This window comes from Callithrix jacchus, chromosome 8, assembly GCF_049354715.1.
Source record: "Callithrix jacchus isolate 240 chromosome 8, calJac240_pri, whole genome shotgun sequence".
Lineage (NCBI taxonomy): Eukaryota > Metazoa > Chordata > Mammalia > Primates > Cebidae > Callithrix > Callithrix jacchus.
Window position 1 is genome coordinate 59391762 of NC_133509.1, and position 22545 is coordinate 59414306.

Consider the following 22545-nt stretch of genomic DNA (forward strand, 5'->3'; position numbering starts at 1 on the left):
CAGAGGTTGCAGTGAGCTGACGTCACACCACTCTGCTCTGGCCTGGGTGACAGAGTGAGACTGTCTCAAAACAAAATAAAACAGAAAAGTGTAGGGGTATTTGTGCCATGTGGACAGTGAAGAGTCAGGAAGGATCAGGAGATAAATGACTAGCTCCTCTTCTTCCTGCTGACTGCTGCACAGTGCAGTACCTGCCCCGCTTCTGCAGAGATGCGTGACTGGTGGTGTTTCCTGGGAAGCTGTGGACAGTCTGATAACATACTGTTTTTTTCTTGTTCTCACTCCCTCCCTGCTGCATATCTTTTTTTCTTGACCTTTTGCCTTCAAATAAAGCAGTAATGCCTAAGCCTTGCCTTAGAGTCTGTGTTCTAAGGAACCTAGACTAAGACTTCTGCCCTGTATATGCTTCACTCACTGCTTCTAATTCTGCCATCTGGCTGGCTTTGGAATGGTCAACATCTTTCATATGCTTTCTTCCTTCAAATTCTACAATGCAGCTACCAGGCCTTCTCTTTTGATCAAACACCCTCAGTTTCCTTTAATAATTCCTCAAAATGCAGTTTTTAGTGTCTCAACTCTTGTCTCAGTTTAATTTATTGTCTTAAATTGTGCCTCCTTGACTGCTCCATTGGGTTTGGTCAGTGCAGGACTGAGTTCATGATAGGGGGCGGGGTTTCTCATTTCCTCTATCGTAGGTATCATGCTATTACTACAGTTAATACAGCTGTCCTGATTTGGACCTGTTCTCGTGGGAATGCTGGCTATTTGGGTTGCGGTGACCTGACAGGCTGAAAAATGATATAGGGAAGTTAGATTAAGAGTAAGCAAAGTTTGGCCATCTGTGAAAGCTTCTGAGGAAGGACAAGGTCCTCCATTGGCCCTGGAGTTCTTTAGGATGTCTGTTTTCTTTTGCTTTCTTTCTTTTTTTAACATTATATTTTAAGTTCTGGGATACATGTGCAGGTTTGTTACATAGATATACATGTGCCATGGTGGTTTGCTGCACCCATCAACCCGTCATCTACATTAAGTATTTCTCCTAATGCTATCCCTACCCTTGCCACCCACCCCCCTGACAGACCCTGGTTTGTGATGATATTCCCCTCCCTGTGTCCATGTGTTCTCATTGTTCAGCTCCCACTTATGAGTGAGAACATGTGGTGTTTGGTTTTCTGTTCCTGTGTTAGTTTGCCAAGAATGATGGTTTCCAGCTTCATCCAAGTCCCTGCAAAGGACATGAACTCATCCTTTTGTAAGGCTGTGTAGTATTTCATGGTGTATATGTGCCACATTTTCTTTATCCAGTCTATCATTGATGAGCATTTGGGTTGGTTCCAAGTCTTTGCTATTGTGAATAGTGCTGCAGTAAACATACGTGTGCATGTATCTTTTTAGTAGAATGATTTATAATTCTTTGGGTATATACCCAGTAAAGGGATTGCTGGATCTAATAGTATTTATGGTTCTAGGTCCTTGAGGAATTGCCATACTGTCTTCCACAATGGTTGAACTAATTTACACTTCCATCAACAGTGTAATAGCATTCCTATTTCTCCACATCCTCTGCAGTGTCTGTTTCCTGACTTTATTATTATTATTGTTATTATTATTTTTAAATTGCATTTTAGGTTTTGGGGTACATGTGCAGAACATGCAAGATAGTTGCATAGGTACACACATGGCAGTGTGATTTGCTGCCTTCCTCCCCTTCACCCACATTTGGCATTTCTCCCCATGCTATCCCTCCCCAGCTCCCCCCCACCGCTGTCCCTCCCCTATTCCCCCCAATAGATACCAGTGTGTAGTGCTCCCCTCCCTGTGTCCACGTGTTCTCATTGTTCATCACCCGCCTATGAGTGAGAACATGTGGTATTTCATTTTCTGTTCTTGTGTCAGTTTGCTGAGAATGATGTTCTTCAGATTCATCCATGTCCCTACAAAGAACACGAACTCATCGTTTTTTATTGCTGCATAATATTCCATGGTGTATATGTGCCACATTTTCCCAGTCCAGTCTATCATCGATGGGCATTTGGGTTGGTTTCAGGTCTTTGCTATTGTAAACAGTGCTGCAATGAACATTCATGTGCATGTGTCCTTATAGTAGAATGATTTATAGTCCTCTGGATATATACCCAGTAATGGGATTCCTGGGTCAAATGGAATTTCTATTTCTAGGTCCTTGAGGAAGCGCCACACTGTCTTCCACAATGGTTGAACTAATTTACACTCCCACCAACAGTGTAAAAGTGTTCCTATTTCTCCACATCCTCTCCAGCATCTGTTGTCTCCAGATTTTTTAATGATCACCATTTTAACTGGCGTGATATGGTATCTCAATGTAGTTTTGATTTGCATTTCTCTAATGACGAGTGATGATGAGCATTTTTTCATATGTTTGTTGGCCTCATGTATGTCTTCTTTTGTAAAGTGTCTGTTCATATCATTTGCCCATTTTTGAATGGGCTTGTTTGTTTTTTTCTTGTAAATCTGTTTGAGTTCTTTGTAAATTCTGGATATGAGCCCTTTGTCAGATGGGTAAACTGCAAAATTTTTTCCCATTCTGTTGGTTGCCGATTCACTCTAATAACTGTTTCTTTTGCCATGCAGAAGCTGTGGAGTTTAATTACGTCCCATTTGTCTATTTTGGCTTTTGTTGCCAATGCTTTTGGTGTTTTGGTCATGAAGTCCTTGCCTATGTCTATGTCCTGAATGGTTTTGCCTCAATTTTCTTCTAGGGTTTTTATGGTGCCAGGTCTTATGTTTAAGTCTTTAATCCATCTGGAGTTAATTTGAGTATAAGGTGTCAGGAAGGGGTCCAGTTTCTGCTTTCTTCACATGGCTAGCCAGTTGTCCCAACACCATTTATTAAACAGGAAATTCTTTCCCCATTGCTTGTTTTTGTCAGGTTTATCAAAGATTGTATGGTTGTAGATATGTTGTGTTGTCTCTGATGCCTCTGTTCTGTTCCATTGGTCTATATCTCTGTTTTGGTACCAGTACCATGCTGTTTTGATTACTGTAGTCTTGTAGTATAGTTTGAAGTCCGGTAGTGTGATGCCTCCTGCTGTGTTCTTTTTGCTTAGAATTGACTTGGCTATGTGGGCTCTCTTTTGGTTTTATATGAAGTTTAAGGTGGTTTTTTTCAGTTCTGTGAAGAAGATCATTGGTAGCTTGATGGGGATAGCGTTGAATCTGTAAATTACCTTGGGCAGTATGGCCTTTTTCACGATATTGATTCTTTCTAACCATGAACATGGAATATTTCTCCATCTGTTTGTGTCCTCTCTTATTTCGTTGAGCAGTGGTTTGTAGTTCACCTTGAAGAGGTCCTTTATATTTCTTGTTAGTTGTATTCCTAGGTATTTTATTCTCTTTGTAGCAATTGTGAATGGCAGTTTATTCTTGATTTGGCTCTTTTTCATTCTGTTATTGGTGTATAGGAATGCTTGTGATTTTCGCACATTGATTTTGTATCCTGAGACTTTGCTGAAGTTGCTTATCAGTTTCAGGAGTTTTTGAGCTGAGACGATGGGGTCTTCTAGATATACTATCATGTCATCTGCAAATAGAGACAATTTGACTTCCTCCTTTCTTATTTGAATACCCTTTATTTCTTTTTCCTGCCTGATTGCTCTGGCTAGAACTTCCAGTACTATATTGAATAGGAGTGGTGAGAGAGGGCATCCTTGTCTAGTGCCAGATTTCAAAGGGAATGCTTTCAGTTTTTGCCCATTCAGTATGATATTGGCTGTTTGTTTGTCATAAATAGCTTTTATTATTTTGAGATACATTCCATCAATACCAAGTTTATTGAAGGTTTTTAGCATAAAGGGCTGTTGAATTTTGTCAAATGCCTTCTCTGCATCAATTGAGATAATCATGTGGTTTTTGTTTTTGGTTCTGTTTATGTGGTGAATTAGGTTTATAGACTTGTGTATGTTGAACCAGCCTTGCATCCCCGGGATGAATCCTACTTGATCATGGTGGATAAGCTTTTTGATGTGCTGTTGCAATTGGTTTGCCAGTATTTTATTGAAGATTTTTGCATCTATGTTCATCATGGATATCAAGACCATCCTGACTTTTTAATAATCGCCATTCTAACTGGCGTGAAATGATATCTCATTGTGGTTTTGATTTGCATTTCTCTAATTACCAGTGATGATGAGCTTTATTTCATGTTTGTTGGCCACATCAATGTCTTCTTTTGAAAAGTGTCTGTTCATATCTTTTGCCCACTCTCTGATGAGGCTGTTTGTTTTTCTCTTGTAAAGTTGTTTAAATTTGTAGATTCTGGATATTAGCCCTTTTTCAGATGGATAGATTGCAGAAATTTTCTCCCATTCTGTAGGTAGCCTGTTCACTCTGATGATAGTTTCTTTTGCTGTGCAGAAGCTCTTTAGTTTAATTAGATCCTATGATGGCTATAGTTAATAATATGTTGTATTCTTATTAAAATTGCTGAAAATTGCTTAGAGTAGATTTTAAATTTCTCATCACATACATGAAAGAAAAATGTGTGAGGTAATAGATGTGTAAATTAGCTTGATTTAACGATTTGCTAATGTGTGCATATATCAAAACATCATGTTGTACACCAGAAATATTTACAATTTTTGAAAATTAAAAATAAAGAAAAATATTTGTTTACATGTATATACCAAAATGTAAACAACAATTCTTTGGGTGCCTGCCAGATTTTAGGTAGTTTCTATTTGTTTTATTTATTTGTGTTTTGTTTAATTGTTTTGAAATCATATAAGCCATTCGTTCATTAAATAATTCATTTGTTAACAACTATTTGTTATCTACTTTGTATCAAGCATTGTTCCAGAAACTGGATTTATGTGCTGATTATAAAATTTAAGTGGAAACCCTTTTGTGTAAACCCTCTTTTTAGCATTTATTTCTAGTTAACCACTTTGACAGTGTAGATGAATTCTTCTAAATGTTTTCTTTATTCATTTGATAATATTTATATGATTTTATTATTTTAAACAGTTACAGATTTTTGAACATAATATGATCTTACTTTGCCTATCTTTCTGTGAATTCCTTTTTAATAACTTTATATCCAGGAAATTTTTTCATGCCACCACATTTAATGTACTTCATTAGGAAAGAAAAAAGCTACATGTTTCTGTAATTATTTCACCAATGATCTTATTAATGAGCACTTGGGTTGTTTCAAATTTATTCTCTGAGTTACATGCACCAAACCCAATACTATGTTATTTTGTTATTTGGGTTTTTTTTGGTTTGTTTTGTAGAGACAGGGTTTCACTGTGTTGGCCAGGTTGGTCTTGAACTCCTGACCTCAAGCTATCTGCCTGTTTTGGCTTCCCAAAATGCTGGGACTACAGGTGTAAGCCATCATGCCCAGCCCCCAACAATATGTTATTTGTTTAATTAAAAGTAGTAGGGTAAACGATAACAAAAAAGGAACACTTAGCCATGAATGACAAATGGCAAATGTTATACCAAAATGGCTTGACACTGCAAAAAATTACTTATCATGTCTGTGGACTAGACTTGAAAAGGTGACTGTTAAGTTGTGACCACTTTTCAACTTGAAATTGACTTTTTGTGTCTAGAAATTCTTAAATTGGGTCAGTCTGAACATATGGCCAAGCACTATCAGTGGTAGGCAATATTTTATGAGCAGATTAAATTATTCACATTTTGATGCCATAGTAATGATTTTTAGGTAGATGAAAGTATTTAATTTTAATCTTTTCCCAAAGGAAGAATGTTTTTCTTTAACAAATTATTGCATATTGGTGATGCTTGCTGGGAACCAACATCAAAATCTGGTGAGAGAAAACATCCCTCAGAATCTTTTTTTTTTTTAAATTGTACTTTAAGTTCTGGGATACATGTGCAGATCTTGCCAGACTGTTGCATAGGTACACACATGCCAGGGTGGTTTGCTGTCTCCATCCCCCAGTCACCTACATCAACCATTTCTCCAACCCAAATGCCCATCAATGATAGAATCTTTTATGTGGCTTCATTCATGTCAGTGTCACCACCTGAGATGTGTGTCACCACCTGCGGAATCCTGACCCGAAGACCTTGACTCAATGACAGATGAATGAATGCACTCTCACACCATTACAGTATTTTGAGTGGACTAGGGATGGATGTTGGCTGCTTTTAGAGGGCAAAATGCAAACAATCAACCAAGATTCTCTGTTTGTCCACACTTTTATTCATAACAGAGGTTCTAAGTTAACACACTTGTGGATAATTAACATGGTTAAGAGAGTGGTTTTATGACTGGTAAAAGCTTTAGGTTCTTGGACCCAGAGTAAATGCTATTTACAGGTAATTCCCCTTTGATCTCCCACTGAGAGGGCTATCCAGCACAAACTTTCCATGAGTAAATGAGTAGAGATAAAGGGATGTGGGGTAAACAGACTTCAACTGAGAGAAGCCTTGTCCCTATCTCTCCCGCACTTAATAGACTGGCCAGCCACCTTTGGCCTGCCCCAATAAAAACTTTCAGCCTTCCAAAAGGATTGAGACTCTAGTCTCAAACTTTCCTTAAATATTTTCTGTAGTATTTTGCTGCCACTCCAAGTGAGTAGCAAGTTTTATACTGTAAAAGAAGAAGCGTGAAAAGGAAGGCCAAACTTGAATTACTTACACAGATTTTATTTGGAAGTGATACCTACTTTATATGTTTGAAAAATGCTCATGCTTCTAATATTAGCACCTATTGGATTAACAGACATGTTACAGCATGTTAAATTAGATATAAAATAAACAGGATAGTTTTAGTGCTTGCCTTCTAAAAGTTTAGAGTCTGTAATTCCAAAGGTTATGCTACGAATTTTAGGTCTGAAAATTAGATATTCACCTATACCTTAGATTTTTAAAATGTAGTGTATTTTTAACAGTTTAAAGTAAAATTTACATATAGTGGAATGTACCTATTAAGAGTGCAGATTAACTGGGTGCAGTGGCTGATGCTTGTAATCCCAGCACTTTTGGAGGCTGAGGTGGGAGGTTTGCTTGAGCCCAGGAGTTCCAGACCAGCTTAGGCAACATAGACAGATCCTGTCTTGACAGACAATGAAAGAATTAGCTGGGCAGGGTGGTACACGTTTGTGGTCCCAGCTACTGGGAAGGCTGAAGTGACAGGATCACTTGAACCCTGGAAGTTGAGGCTGCAGTAAGCAGTGATCGTGCCACTGCATTCCAGCCTGAGTGATCTCTTCTAAAACAAAGTACATATTAATGAGCTTTGAAAAATATAAAGCTTAAATTGGCAGGATATGAAATTCTGGGCTGAAAGTTCTGTTGATTAAGTATATTGAATATTGGTCCCCACTCTCTTCTAGCTTGCAGGGTTTCCATTGAGAGATCTGCTGTAAGCCTAATAGGCTTACCTTTATGGGTAACTTGATCTTTCTCTCTGGCTGCCCTTAATATTTTCTCCTTCATTTTGATCTTGGTGAATCTAACGATTATGTGCCTTGGGGTTTGTCTTCTTGAGGAATATCTTTGTGGTGTTCTCTGTATTGCCTGGGGTTGAATAGTGTCCTGCTTTGCTAAAATATATAATAAGCCTCTTTCATCCTTATCCTAACTAGGATATACTTCCATCCCCCCAAAACTTCCCTCCTACTCCTTTCCAGTCAACATTCTTCTAGTACCCGAAGTCAACCATTATTCTGATTTCTATCATCATAGATTATTTTCACCTGTTCTTGGACTTCATATAAACAAAGTTACATATATTCTTTCATGTTTTTATCTTTTATTCAACATAATGTTCCTGAAATTTATATACATTGTTCAGTGTATCAGAAGTTCATTCCTTTTTATTGATGGAGTATTTCATTGTATGATTATACTTCAACTTGCTTATTAATCATCCTACTGATGGACATTTGGGTTGTTTCAGTTTTTGGCTGTTATGAATAAGGCTTCTTTGAACATTTTGTATAGGTATTTTTGTAAATACATGTTTTTGTTTATCTTGGATAAGCACCTAGGATGGGATTGCTGGGTCAAAGGACAGGTGTTTATTTAACTTCAGAAGACACTGGCAGCTTTCATTTCTTCTTTGGTGGAACATGGTATTCATTTTTTAGTTCTTCTGAAGTACTTGGGTATCCTTAGAGGAATGAATCTATTAAAGCAAGAATGACTATTAATTAAAGTTTGTGACAAATAAAGTATGCAATTTTTATGACAGGGATTTCAGCTCTGCAAAGAGTTATCTCAATTACCTAAAATCAAACTTAATTACCTAAAATCAAACTGAATAATTACCATGGCATCCCAAAAGCCTTAAAGGTCAATGTACTTTATATAAAATCTTGAGTAATCATTTAAAAAGAAAATTTTATCGGTCAGTGTTCAGCCAGGAAAAAAATCACATGGTTATTTTAGCAGATAAAATTTACCATAAATAATTGTTTTTTTTTTATTGCATTTTAGGTTTTGGGGTACATGTGCAGAGCATGCAATACAGTTGCATAGGTACACACAGGGCAGTGTGTTTGGTTTGCTTTCTCCCCTTCACCCACATTTGGTATTTCTCCCTGGCAATCCCTCCCCACCTCCCCCTCCCACTGGCCCTCCCCTTTTCCCCCTATAGACCCCAGTGTTTAGTACTCCCCTCTCTGTGTCCATGTGTTCTCATTTTTCATCACCCGCCTATGAGTGAGAATATGCGGTGTTTCATTTTCTGTTCTTGTGTCAGTTTGCTGAGAATGATGTTCTCCAGATTCATCCATGTCCCTATAAACGACACGAACTCATCATTTCTGATTGCTGCATAATATTCCATGGTGTATATGTGCCACATTTTCCCAATCCAGTCTATCATCGATGGGCATTTTGGTTGATTCCAGGTCTTTGCTATTGTAAACAGTGCTGCAATGAACATTCGTGTGCATGTGTCCTTGTAGTAGAATGATTTATAGTCCTTTGGATATATACCCAGTAATGGGATTGCTGGGTCAAATGGAATTTCTATTTCTAAGGCCTTGAGGAATCGCCACACCGTCTTCCACAATAGTTGGACTAATTTACACTCCCACCGACAGTGTAAAAGTGTTCCTTTTTCTCCACATCCTCTCCAGCATCTGTTGTCTCCAGATTTTTTAATGATCGCCATTCTAACTGGCGTGAGATGGTATCTCAATGTGGTTTTGATTTGCATCTCTCTGATGACCAGTGACGATGAGCATTGTTTCATATAATTGTCGGCCTCATATATGTCTTCTTTCGTAAAGTGTCTGTTCATATCCTTTGACCACTTTTGAATGGGCTTGTTTGTTTTTTTCCTGTAAATCTGTTTGAGTTCTTTGTAAATTCTGGATATCAGCCCTTTGTCAGATGGGTAAACTGCAAAAATTTTTTCCCATTCTGTTGGTTGCCGATTCACACTAGAGACTGTTTCTTTTGCTGAGCAGAAGCTGTGGAGTTTCATTAGGTCCCATTTGTCTATTTTGGCTTTTGTTGCCAATGCTTTTGGTGTTTTGGTCATGAAGTCCTTGCCTACTCCTATGTCCTGGATGGTTTTGACTAGATTTCCTTCTAGAATTTTTATGGTGCCGGGTCTTATGTTTAAGTCTTTAATCCATCTGGAGTTAATTTTGGTGTAAGGTGTCAGGAAGGGGTCCAGTTTCTGCTTTCTACACATGGCTAACCAGTTTTCCCAACACCATTTGTTGAACAGGGAGTCCTTTCCCCATTGCTTGTTTTTGTCAGGTTTATCAAAGATTGTATGGTTGTAGCTATGTTGTGTTGCCTCTGATGCCTCTGTTCTGTTCCATTGATCTATATCTCTGTTTTGGTACCAGTACCATGCGGTTTTGATTACTGTAGCCTTATAGTATAGTTTGAAATCCGGTAGTGTGATGCCCCCCGCTGTGTTCTTTTTGCTTAGAATTGACTTGGCTATGCGGGCTCTCTTTTGGTTCCATATGAAGTTCATGGTGGCTTTTTCCAGTTCTGTGAAGAAAGTCAATGGTAGCTTGATGGGGATAGTGTTGATTCTGTAAATTACTTTGGGCAGTATAGCCATTTTCACGATATTAATTCTTCCTAACCATGAACATGGAATGTTTCTCCATCTGTTTGTGTCCTCTCTGATTTCGTTGAGCAGTGGTTTGTAGTTTTCCCTGAAGAGGTCCCTTACGTTCCTTGTGAGTTGTATTCCAAGGTATTTTATTCTTTTTGTAGCAATTGTGAATGGCAGTTCATTCTTGATTTGGCTCTCTTTAAGTCTGTTATTGGTGTAGAGGAAGGCTAGTGATTTTTGCACATTGATTTTATATCCTGACACTTTGCTGAAGTTGCTTATCAGTTTCAGGAGTTTTGGGGCTGAGGCGATGGGGTCTTCTAGGTATACTATCATGTCGTCTGCAAATAGAGACAATTTTGCTTCCACCTTTCCTATTTGAATACCCTTTATTTCTTATTCTTGCCTGATTGCTCTGGCTAGAACTTCCAGTACTATATTGAATAGGAGTGGTGACAGAGGGCATCCTTGTCTAGTGCCGGATTTCAAAGGGAATGCTTCCAGTTTTTGCCCATTCAGTATGATATTGGCTGTTGGTTTGTCATAAATAGCTTTTATTACTTTGAGATATGTTCCATCGATACCGAGTTTATTGAGGGTTTTTAGCATAAAGCGCTGCTGAATTTTGTCAAATGCCTTCTCTGCATCAATTGAGATAATCATGTGGTTTTTGTTTTTGGTTCTGTTTATGTGGTGAATTACGTTTATAGACTTGCGTATGTTGAACCAGCCTTGCATCCCTGGGATGAATCCTACTTGATCATGATGAATAAGTTTTCTGATTTGCTGTTGCAATCGGCTTGCCAATATTTTATTGAAGATTTTTGCATCTATGTTCATCATGGATATTGGCCTGAAGTTTTCTTTTCTTGTTGGGTCTCTGCCGGGTTTTGGTATCAGGATGATGTTGGTCTCATAGAATGATTTGGGTAGGATTCCTTCTTTTTGGATTATTTGGAATAGTTTCAGAAGAAATGGTACCAGCTCCTCTTTGTGTGTCTGGTAGAATTCGGCTGTGAACCCGTCTGGACCTGGGCTTTTTTTGTGTGTGGTAGCCTCTTAATTGCTGCCTCGACTTCTGCCCTTGTTATTGGTCTATTCATAGTTTCAGCTTCCTCCTGGTTTAGGCTTGGGAGGACACAGGAGTCCAGGAATTTATCCATTTCTTCCAGGTTTACTAGTTTATGCGCATAGAGTTGTTTGTAATATTCTCTGATGATGGTTTGAATTTCTGTGGAATCTGTGGTGATTTCCCCTTTATCATTTTTTATTGCATCTATTTGGTTGTTCTCTCTTTTATTTTTAATCAATCTGGCTAGTGGTCTGTCTATTTTGTTGATCTTTTCAAAAAAACAGCTCTTGGATTTATTGATTTTTTGGAGGGTTTTTCGTGCCTTAATCTCCTTCAGTTCAGCTCTGATCTTAGTTATTTCTTGTCTTCTGCTGGGTTTTGAGTTTTTTTGATCTTGCTCCTCTAGCTCTTTCAATTTTGACGATAGGGTGTCAATTTTGGATCTCTCCATTCTTCTCATATGGGCACTTATTGCTATATACTTTCCTCTAGAGACTGCTTTAAATGTGTCCCAGAGATTCTGGCATGTTGTGTCTTCGTTCTCATTGGTTTCGAAGAACTTCTTTATTTCTGCCTTCGTTTCGTTGTTTATCCAGTCAACATTCAAGAGCCAGTTGTTCAGTTTCCATGAAGCTGTGCGGTTCTGGGTTGGTTTCTGAATTCTGAGTTCTAACTTGATTGCACTATGGTCTGAGAGACTGTTTGTTATGATTTCAGTTGTTTTGCATTTGCTGAGCAGTGCTTTACTTCCAATTATGTGGTCAATTTTAGAGTAGGTATGATGTGGTGCTGAGAAGAATGTATATTCTGTGGATTTGGGGTGGAGACTTCTGTAAATGTCTATCAGGTTTGCTTGCTCCAGGTCTGAGTTCAAGCCCTGGATATCCTTGTTGATTTTCTGTCTGGTTGATCTGTCTAATATTGAAAGTGGAGTGTTAAAGTCTCCCACTATTATTGTGTGGGAGTCTAAGTCTCTTTGTAAGTCGTTAAGAACTTGCCGTATGTATCTGGGTGCTCCTGTATTGGGTCCATATATGTTTAGGATCGTTAGCTCTTCTTGTTGTATCGATCCTTTTACCATTATGTGATGGCCTTCTTTGTCTCTTTTGATCTTTGTTGCTTTAAAGTCTATTTTATCAGAGATGAGGATTGCAACTCCTGCTATTTTTTGCTCTCCATTTGCTTGGTAAATCTTCCTCCATCCCTTTATTTAGAGCCTTTGTGTATCCTTGCATGTGAGATGGGTTTCCTGGATACAGCACACTGCTGGGTTTTGGCTTTTTATCCAATTTGCCAGTCTGTGTCTTTTGATAGGTGCATTTAGTCCATTTACATTTAGGGTTAATATTGTTATGTATGAGTTTGACACTGCCATTTTGATGCTAGGTGGCTGTTTTGCCCGTTAGTTGTTGTAGATTCTTCATTATGTTGATGCTCTTTAGCATTTAGTGTGATTTTGGAATGGCTGGTACTGGTTGTTCCTTTCTATGTGTAGTGCCTCTTTCAGGAGCCCTTGTAAAGCAGGGCTGGTGGTGACAAAATCTCTGAGTGCTTGCTTGTTCGCAAAGGATTTTATTTTTCCTTCACTTCTGAAGCTCAGTTTGGCTGGATGTGAAATTCTGGGTTGAAAGTTCTTTTCTTTAAGGATGTTGAATATTGGCCCCCACTCTCTTCTGGCTTGTAGAGTGTCTGCCGAGAGATCTGCTGTGAGTCTGATGGGCTTCCCTTTGTGGGTGACCCGACCTTTCTCTCTGGCTGCCCTTAGTATTTTCTCCTTTATTTCAACCTTGTTGAATCTGACGATTATGTGCCTTGGGGTTTCTCTTCTTGTGGAATATCTCTGTGGTGTTCTCTGTATTTCCTGCATTTGAGTGTTGGCCTGTCTTGCTAGTTGGGGGAAATTTTCCTGCATAATGTCCTGCAGAGTATTTTCCAGCTTGGATTCATTCTCTTCATCACATTCTGGTACGCCTATCAAACGTAGGTTAGGTCTCTTCACATAGTCCCACATTTCTTGGAGACTTTTTTCATTCCTTTTTGCGCTTTTTTCTCTGATCTTGGTTTCTCGTTTTATTTCATTGAGTTGATCCTCGACTTCTGATATTCTTTCTTCTGCTTGGTCAATTCGGCTATTGAAACTTGTGCATGTTTCGCAAAGTTCTCGTATTGTGTTTTTCAGCTCCTTTAATTCTCTCATATTCCTCTCTAAGGTATCCATTCTTGTTATCATTTCCTCAAATCTTTTTTCAAATCTTTTTTCAAGGTTCTTAGTTTCTTTACATTGGTTTAAAACATGTTCTTTTAGCTCACAAAAGTTTCTCATTATCCACCTTCTGAAGTCTAATTCCATCATTTCGTCACAGTCATTCTCCGTCCAGCTTTGTTCCCTTGCTGGTGAGGAGTTTTGATCCTTTCTAGGTGGCGAGGTGTTCTGGTTTCGGGTGTTTTCCTCCTTTTTGCGCTGGTTTCTTCCCATCTTTGTGGATTTATCCACCTGTCGTCTGTGTAGTTACTGACTTTTTGATTGGATCTCTGAGTGGACACCCAGATTGTTGATGATGGAGTATTTCTGTTACTTGGTTTTCCTTCTACCAGTCTAGCCCCTTCGCTGTATGACTGCTGAGGTCCACTCCAGGCCCTGCTTGTCTGGGGTGCACCTGTAGCGGCTGCAGAACAGTGAGGGATGCTACCAGTTTCTTTTTCTGCTATCTTTGTCCCAGGATGATGTCTGCCGAATGTCAGTCTTGTGGATATAGAGGGGTCAGGGAGTTGCTTGAGGAGACAGTCTGTAGGAGCTCAAGTGCTGATCTGTGAGCTCTGTTGTTCATTCATCTCTGTTGTTCATTCTTCTGCAACCTAACTCGTAAGAAAAACCCCTTTTTTTTCCTCAGATGCTCTGTCTGTGGGGGGGGTTGGGGCTTTCCTTGTGAGTGTCCGCCTCACTGTCCTGCCCAGCTAGGAGGCAGTCTAGTCACTTTTTGCCTGCCAAGGCTCCGCCCTGCTGGTGTGAGGTTCGCCCTTTTCCTGCAGGCTCCACCCTTCTGCTGTGGTCTCTGCCCTGTTGCCTCGGGCTACGCCCTGCAGCGGAGTCTCTCTGTTGTACCGGTTGCCTCGGCAGTGGCAGGCTGCATCAGCAATGGGCGTGTATCTCAGTAGGGGCTGATTGCCTCGGTAATGGCTGACGCCCCTCCCCCGCAGAGCTGCACTTTAAAAAAAAAACCTATTCACCGGGAGCGTTTGGAATCGCCGTTTTGTTTGTCGCACTGCGCTCCCCCAAACGCTGAGTCCCTGGGATTTCCTGGGCTGGGTCACAGTTCAAGATCCGTTCAGTCTCAAGTTCAGCCCTCTCGGGTCTTAGTTTGCCGGTTCAACAGGGCACCCGTAAGAGTGCACTTTTGTATGGAGCGCTGTGGAGCGCCTCTGTGCTCCGGCACGGGCTGGAGCCGCACTGGCTGCCGGCTACGCCAGCGGAGACCTCTGCCTGGCGTCCCACGTCTCTTTTATACCTGGGAATTTCCCCGTTCTGTGGGCAACTAAGATCCGTCTGGAAATGCTTCCCCGACTCACCCTCTCCGTGAGTCCAGCGAGAGCTTCAATCCTGGGTTGTTCTCACAGCGCCATCTTGAGTCCTCCCCCCATAAATAATTGTTAACTGGGTATAAAGTTATTAGCTAGGTAACTGAAGAGGAAAAAGGGAATAGCAAAGTGTAATATAAGTAGCAATTACAGAAGCATCTGCCTTCCCCTAAGGGTGGAAGAAAAGCGAAGAGGTTGAAATTCTTTTTTTAAAAATTATGTATATATATATATATATATATATGAAATACTTTAAGTTCTGGGGTACATATGCAGATCTTACAGGATTGTTACATAGGTATACACATACCATGGTGCTTTGCTGTCTCCATCCCACCATCACCTATATTAGGTATTTCTCTAAATGTTATCCCTCCCCAATCTCCCCACACCCTGCTATCTTTACTCTAGCACCCCACCCCCAACAGACCCCAGTGTGTGGTATTCCCCTTCCTGTGTCCATGTGTTCTCATTGTTCAACACCCACTTATCAGGGAGAACATGCAGTGTTTGGTTTTCTGTTCTTGTGTCAGTTTGCTGAGAATGGTGGTTTCCAGATTCATCCATGTCCTTGAAAGGACATGAACTCATCCTTTTTTATGGCTGCAAAGTATTCCATGATGTATATGTGCCACATTTTCTTTATCCAGTCTATCATTGATGGACATTTGGGTTGGTTCCAGGTCTTTGCTATTGTGAACAGTGCTGCAATGAACAAAACATATGCATGCAACTTTATAATAGATCAATTTATAATCCTTAGGGTATATATCCAATAATGGGATTGCTGGATCAAATAATATTTCTATTTCTAGATCCTTGAGGAATTGCCACACTGTCTTCCACAATGGTTGAACTAATTTAGACTCCCACCAACAGTGTAAAAGTGTTCCTATTTGTCCACATCCTCTCCAGCATCTGTTGTCTCCAGATTTTTTAATGATCACCATTCTAACTGGCATGAGATGGTATCTCAATGTGGTTTTGATTTGCATTTCTCTATTGATCAGTGATGATGAGCATTTTTTCATATGTTTGTTGGCTGCATACATGTCTTCTTTTGAAAAGTGTTCATATCCTTTGCCCACTTTTTGATGGGGTTTTTTGTTTATTTCTTGTACATTTGTTTTAATTTTTTGTAGATTCTGGATATTAGCCCTTTGTCAGATGGGTAGCTTGCAAAATTTTCTTTTCCCATACCGTTGGTTGCTAGTTTACTCTAATGATAGTTTCTTTTGCTGTACAGAAGCTCTTAAATTTAATTAGATCCCAGTTGTTTATTGTGGCTTTTGTTGCCATTGGTTTTGATGTTTTAGTCATGAAGTCTTTGCCCATGCCTATATCCTGAATGTTATTGCGTAGGTTTTCTTCTAGGGTTTTTATGGTGTTAGGTCTCATGTTTAAATCTTTAATCCATCTGGACTTGAGTTTGTATAAGGTGTAAGGCAGGGGTCCAGTTTCAGCTTTCTGCACATGGCTAGCCAGTTTTCCCAACACCATTTATTAAACAGGGAATCCTTTCCCCATTGATTGTTTTTGTCAGGTTTGTCAAAGATCAGATTGTTTTAGATGTGTGATGTTACCTCTAAGGCCTATGTTCTGTTCCATTGGTCTATATCTCTGTTTTGGTACCAGTATCATGCTGTTTTGATTATGTAGGCTTGTAGTATAGTTTGAAGTCAGGTAGCATGATGCCTCCAGCTTTGTTCTTTTTGCTTAGGATTTTCTTGGCTATGCAGGTTCTCTTTTGATTCCATATGAAGTTTAAGGTGGTTATTTCCAGTTCTTCAAAGAAGGTCAATGGTAGCTTGATGGGATAGGATTGATTCTATAAATGATTTTAGGCAGCATGGTCATTTTCATGATATTGATTCTGCTGAATCATGAACATGGAATGTTTTCCATCTGTTTGTATCCTCTCTTATTTACTTGAATAGTGGTTTGTAGTTCTCCTTGAAGAGGTCCTTCACATCCTTTGTTAGTTGTGTTCCTGGGTATTTTATTCTCTTTGTGGCAATTGTGAATGGGAGTTTGCTCAAGATTTGGCTCTGTTTTATTTAGTCTGTTATTGGTGTATAGGAATGCTTGTGATTTTTGCACATTGATTTTGTATCCTGAGACGTTGCTGAAGTTGCTTATCATCTTAGGGAGATTTTGGGCTGAGGTGATGGGATTCTTTACATAAACAATCATGTTGTCTGCAAATAGAGACAATTTAACTTCCTCTTTTCCTAATTGAATTCACATTATTACTTTTTCTTGCCTGACTGCTCTGGCTAAAACTTCCAATACTATGTTGAATAGGAAGGGTGAGAGAGGGTACCCTTGTCTAGTGCCAGTTTTCAAAGGGAATGCTTCCAGTTTTTGCCTATTCAGTATGATATTCACTATGGGTCTGTTGTAAATAGCTTTTATTATTTTGAGATACATTCCATCAGTACCTAGTTTATTGAGGGTTTTTAGCATAAAGGACTGTTGAATTTTGTTGAAGGCCTTTTCTGCATCTGTTGAGATAATCATGTAGTTTTTGTCTTTGGTTCTGTTTATGTGGTGAATTACATTTATAGACTTGGGTATGTTGAATCAGCCTTGCATCCTTGGGATGAAGCCTACTTGATCGTGATGGATAAGCTTTTTGAAGTGCTGTTGCATTTGGTTTGCCAGTATTTTATTGAAGATTCTTGCATTGATCTTCATCATGGTTATTGGCCTGAAATTTCCTTTTTCAGTTGTGTCTCTGGCAGGTTTTGGTATCAGAATGATGTTGGTCTCATAAAAGTAGTTAGGGAGGGTTCCCCCTTTTTGTATTGTTTGGAATAGTTTTGGAAGGAATGATACCAACTCTTCTTTGTATGTCTGGTAGAATTAGGCTGTGAACCTGTCCAGACCTGGACTTGTTTTGGTTGGTAGGTGATTATTTGCTGCCTCAACTTCAGACCTTGTTATTGGTCTATTCAGGGATTCAACTTCTTCTTGGTTTAGTCTTGGGAAGGCATAAGTGTCCAGGAATTTATCCATTTCTCTAGATTTACTGGTTTATGTGCATAGAGTTGTTTGTAGTAATCGCTGATGGTAGTTTGTATTTTTTGGAATCGACAGTGATATTTCCTTTATTATTTTTTTATTGCATCTATTCAATTTTTCTCTTTTCTTTTTTATTAGTCTGGTGAGTGGTCTGTTTTGTTCTTTTTGAAAAACGAGCTCCTGGATTTATTGATTTGTTGAAAGGTCTTTTTGTGTCTCTATCTCCTTCAAGTTCTGCTCTGATCTTAGTTATTTCTTGTTTTCTGCTAGCTTTTGAATTTGTTTGATCTTGCTCTTCTAGTTTTTTTAATTATGATGATAGGTGTTGATTTTAGATCTTTCCTCACTTCTCATGTGGACATTTAGTGCTAATAAATTTCCCTCTAGACACTTCTTTAAATGTGTCCCAGAGATTCTGGTATGTTGTGTTTTTGTTCTCATTGGTTTTGAAGAGCATCTTTATTTCTGCCTTCATTTTGTTATTTGTCCAGTAGTCATTCAGGAGCAGGTTGTTCAGTTTCCATGTAATTGTGCAGTTTTGAGTGAGTTTCTTCATCCTGAGTTCTAATTTGATTGCACTGTGGTCTGAGACACTGTTAATGATTTCCGTTCTTTTGCATTTGCTGAGGAGTGGTTTACTTTCAATTATGTGGTCAATTTTAGAGTATGTGCAACGTGGTGCTGAGAAGAATGTGTATTCTGTGGATTTGGGGTGGAGAGTTCTGTAGATGTCTATTAGGTCCACTTGGTCCAGATCTGTGTTCAAGTCCTGGATATCCTTGTTAATTTTCTGTCTCATTGGTCTGTCTAATATTGACAGTGGAGTGTTAAAGTCTCCCACTATTATTGTGTGGGAGTCTAAGTCTCTTTGTAGGTCATTAAGAACTTGCTTTATGTATTTGGTGGCTCCTGTATTAGGTGCATCTATATTTAGGATAGTTAGCTCTTCTTATTGCATTGATCATTTTACCAGTATGTAATGCCCTTCTTTGTCTCTTTAGATCTTTGCTGGTTTAAAGTCTGTTTTGTAAGAAATAGGATTGCAACTCCTGCTTTTTTTAACTCTCCATTTGCTTGGTAAATCTTCTTTCATCTCTGTATTTTGAGTCTATGTGTGTGTTTGCACGTTGTGATGCATCTCCTGAATACAGCGCACCGATGGGTCTTGACCTTTTATCCAATTTGCCAGTCTTGTCTTGATTGGGCATTTAGTTTGTTTACATTTAAGGTTAATATTGTTATGTATGAATTTGATCCTGCCATTTTGATACTAGCTGGTTGTTTTGCCTGTTAATTGATGCAGTTTCTTCATTGTGTTAATGGTCTTTACAATTTGGTAGGTTTTTGTAGTTGCTGGGACTGGTTGGTTCTTTCCGTGTTTAGTGCTTCCTTAAGGAGCTCTTGTAAGGCAGGCCTGGTGGTGATGAACTCTGTCAGCAATTGCTTGCCTGTAAAGTATTTTATTTCTCTTTCACTTATGAAATTTAGTTTGGCTGGATATGAAATTCTGGGTTGAAAGTTCTTTTCTTTAAGGATGTTGAATATTGGTCCCCACTCTCTTCTGGCTTATAGGGTTTCTGCCGAGAGATCCACTGTGAGTCTGACAGGCTTCCCTTTGTGGGTAACCCCACCTTTCTCTCTGGCTGCCCTTAGCATTTTTTCCTTCATTTCAACCCTGGTGAATCTGATGGTTACGTGCCTTGGGGTTGCTCTTCTTGAGGAATATCTTTGTGGTGTTTTCTGTATTTCCTGCATTTGGATGTTGGCCTGCTTTGCTAGGTCATGGAAGTTCTCCTCGATAGTATCCTGAAGAGTGTTTTTCAACTTGGATTCATTCTCCCTATCACATTCAGGTACACCGATCAAATGAAGAGAAGGTCTAGTCACATAATCTCATATTTCATGGAAGTGTTGTTCATTTCTTTTCCCTCTTTTTTTCTCTTTTCTTGCCTTCTCATTTTATTTCATTGAGTTAATCTTCAATCTCTGATATCCTTTTTTCTGCTTTATCAATTTGGGTATTGAAACTTGTATATACTTTGTGAAATTCTTGTGCTGTGTTTTTCAGCTCCATCAAGTCATTTATGTTCTTCCATAAGCTGGTTATTCTAGTTAGAATTTCATCTAACCTTTTTTCAAGGTTCTTAGTTTCCTTGCATTTGGTTAGAATATGTTCCTTTACCTCAGAGAAGTTTGTTATTACCCACCTTCTGAAGTCTGCTTCTGTCAATTTTCAAACTCATTCTCCATCCGGTTTTGTTCCCTTGCTGTTGAGGAGTTGTGATCTCTTGGAGGAGGAGAGACTTTCTGGTTTTGGGTGATTTCATCTTTTTTTTTGCTGGTTTTTTTCCATCTTTGTGGTTTTGTCTACTTTGGTCTTTGAAGTTGGTGACTTTCAGATGGGGTCTCTGAGTGGACATCCTTTCTATTGATGTTGAAGCTATTTCTCTCTGTTTGTTAGTTTTCCTTCTAACAGTCAGGCCCTTCTCCTGCAAGACTGCTGGAGGTCCACTCCAGACCCTGCTTGCTTGAGAATCACCCATGGGGGCTGCAGAACAGCAAGAATTGCTGCCTGCTCTGGTAGCTTTGTCCCAGAAGGGTACCTGCCAGATGTCAGCCAGAGCTCTCCTGTATAATGTGTCTTTTCTGATATGTGGGCGTTAGGGAGCCACTTGAGGAGGCAGCTCAAGTGTTGTGCTGGGAACTCTGTTGCTCCTTTTAGAGCTGCTGGGCAGAGACATCTAAGTCTGCTGCAGCAGCACTCACAACTGCCCTTTTTCCCAGGTGATCTGTCCTAGGAAGGTAGAGTTTTATTTATAAGTCCCTGACATGCTGCTGCCTTTTTTCAGAGATGACCTGCCCAGCATCTCTGAAAGGAAGGAGTCTAGTTATAGTCTGCCTGCAGAGGTGCTGCTGAGCTGCTGCAGGCTCTGTGTAGTTGCTGTGTAAACTTTCTCATGCTTTTGTTTACATAGGTAAGGTTGGAGCTGCCTTGGCAATGGTAGACACCCTTCCCCCCACTCAGCTTGACCATCTTGGGTTGAGCTCAAACTGCTGTGCTGGCTGCGAAACTCTCAAGCCAGTGGGTTTCAGTTTGCTGGTCTTTGTGGAGGTGGGATCCACCAACCAGATCACTTGGCTCCCTGCCTTCAGCTCCCCTTATTTCAGGGGAGTGGGAGACTCTGCAGATGTTTCAGGCACCAGCCAAAACGGTCACCCAAATTTGTGCTAAAAACCTGGTGCTCCAGCTGAAATGGCCACTCAGGTTTGTGCTGGAAATCTGTGGTGTTTGTCGGTCCAGTGGAAATCTCCTGGTCCATGGGCTGTATAGGCCATGGGAGAAGTGCAGTATCTGACGCATAGTGCTGGAGTGTCTGGAAAAGTCCCCAATGGCCTCTGTTGGGTAGAGGAGGGTTCTTCTGGCCGGTTGCACTTCCTGGGTGAGGCAGCACCCCACCCTGCCTCGGTTTGCCCTCCTTGGTCTACACCCACTGTCCAACCAGACCCATTGATATGAACCTGGTACCTCGGTTGGAAATGTGGCAATCACTTGCCTTCTGCATTGCTCTTGTTAGGAACTGCGCTCAGGAGCTCTTCTTATTTGGCCATCTTGGTGAATTCCTTGAGGTTGAAATTCTTAAAATTTAGTAGTATGGGGCTAAAACTTAGACTGTATGGGCATTACTTTGCAAGTTGATGTTTTGAGGTGGGGGGTCAGTTGCCTACAGGCCAAACCCAGCCTACTACCTGTTTTTTTGTATGACCTGGGAGTTAATAATGGTTTCTATATTTTTAAAACATTAAATAAAAAAAAAAAAGAATAACTGTATTAGTTTCCTAGGGCCACCTGTAACAAAGTACCACAAATTAGAAGACTTCAAGAAACAGCCAAGATGTGGAGAATTTTCATCACAAAGATTCTTGTAGCATTCTTTTATAGCATTCTTCCTTCTTCCTCACCAATTCTCAACCTCATTCTTAGCCCCAGACAATCACTAACCTGTTCTTCATTTCTATTATTTTGTTATTTCAAGAATGTTATATAAGTGGGCTCAGACAGTACCTGTTCTTTTGGGGACTGGTTTTCTGGGCTCACCATAATTCTCTGGAGATTTTGTTCAAGTTGTTGCATGTATCAATAGTTCACTCCTTTTTTTTTTTTTGCTGAGTAGTATTGCATGTATGGACATACCAGATTTTGTATAACTGTTCACTCACAGAAGGACATCTGGGCTATACTTAGTTTTAGGCTATCACAAATAAAGTTTCCAAGGCCATATCGGTCGTGGAGACCCCAACTCAGGCGGTGCTGAAGAAATTAAGAAACAGACACAGAGACAGAGTGCAAGAGGTGGGACGACAGGGGGCTACAGCATTCTCAGCTGAGAGCCTCGAACAGAGTTTGACCCACACATTTATTGACAGCAAGCAAGTGATAATCGTCATTCAACTGATTATTTCTGTGAAGAAAAAGCATTCTTCACAGGGAACAAAACATTCTTTACTAGTGGCAAGAAACAGGCTCTGGCACGTTTATCTACTGCATCTGGAATGTGTCATTAAGGCACAGGTCGCTTGTGCTATTGTTGTGGTTCAGAAACTCCTTACACAGTCTTCTGCCCTGGGGAAGATCAGGTATTTTTTGCCCTCTCTAGTAAACCAATAACCTCCAGCAATGTGCATCACTGCCATCACAAGTGTGTCACAGTGCTATAAATATTTTGTTTGTGGTCAGTTTCTTTAAGGCCTGTTTATGCCAGGCTTCAGACCTGTTCCCAGCATAAAGTAGCTAAAAACATCCATGTATAGGTTTTTGTACAGATGGAAG

General features: G+C 39.8%; 1 long non-coding RNA gene across 1 annotated transcript in view; it reads right to left on the minus strand.

Moving 5' to 3' along the window:
* The window catches only part of LOC144577506 (uncharacterized), a 42608-nt gene that overhangs the window by 8863 nt on the left and 11200 nt on the right, over window positions 1-22545 (minus strand). Inside the window, exon 3 of the long non-coding RNA XR_013521642.1 lies at window positions 8003-8143. This is a non-coding gene — a long non-coding RNA (uncharacterized LOC144577506). The remainder of the gene's footprint in view (window positions 1-8002; window positions 8144-22545) is intronic.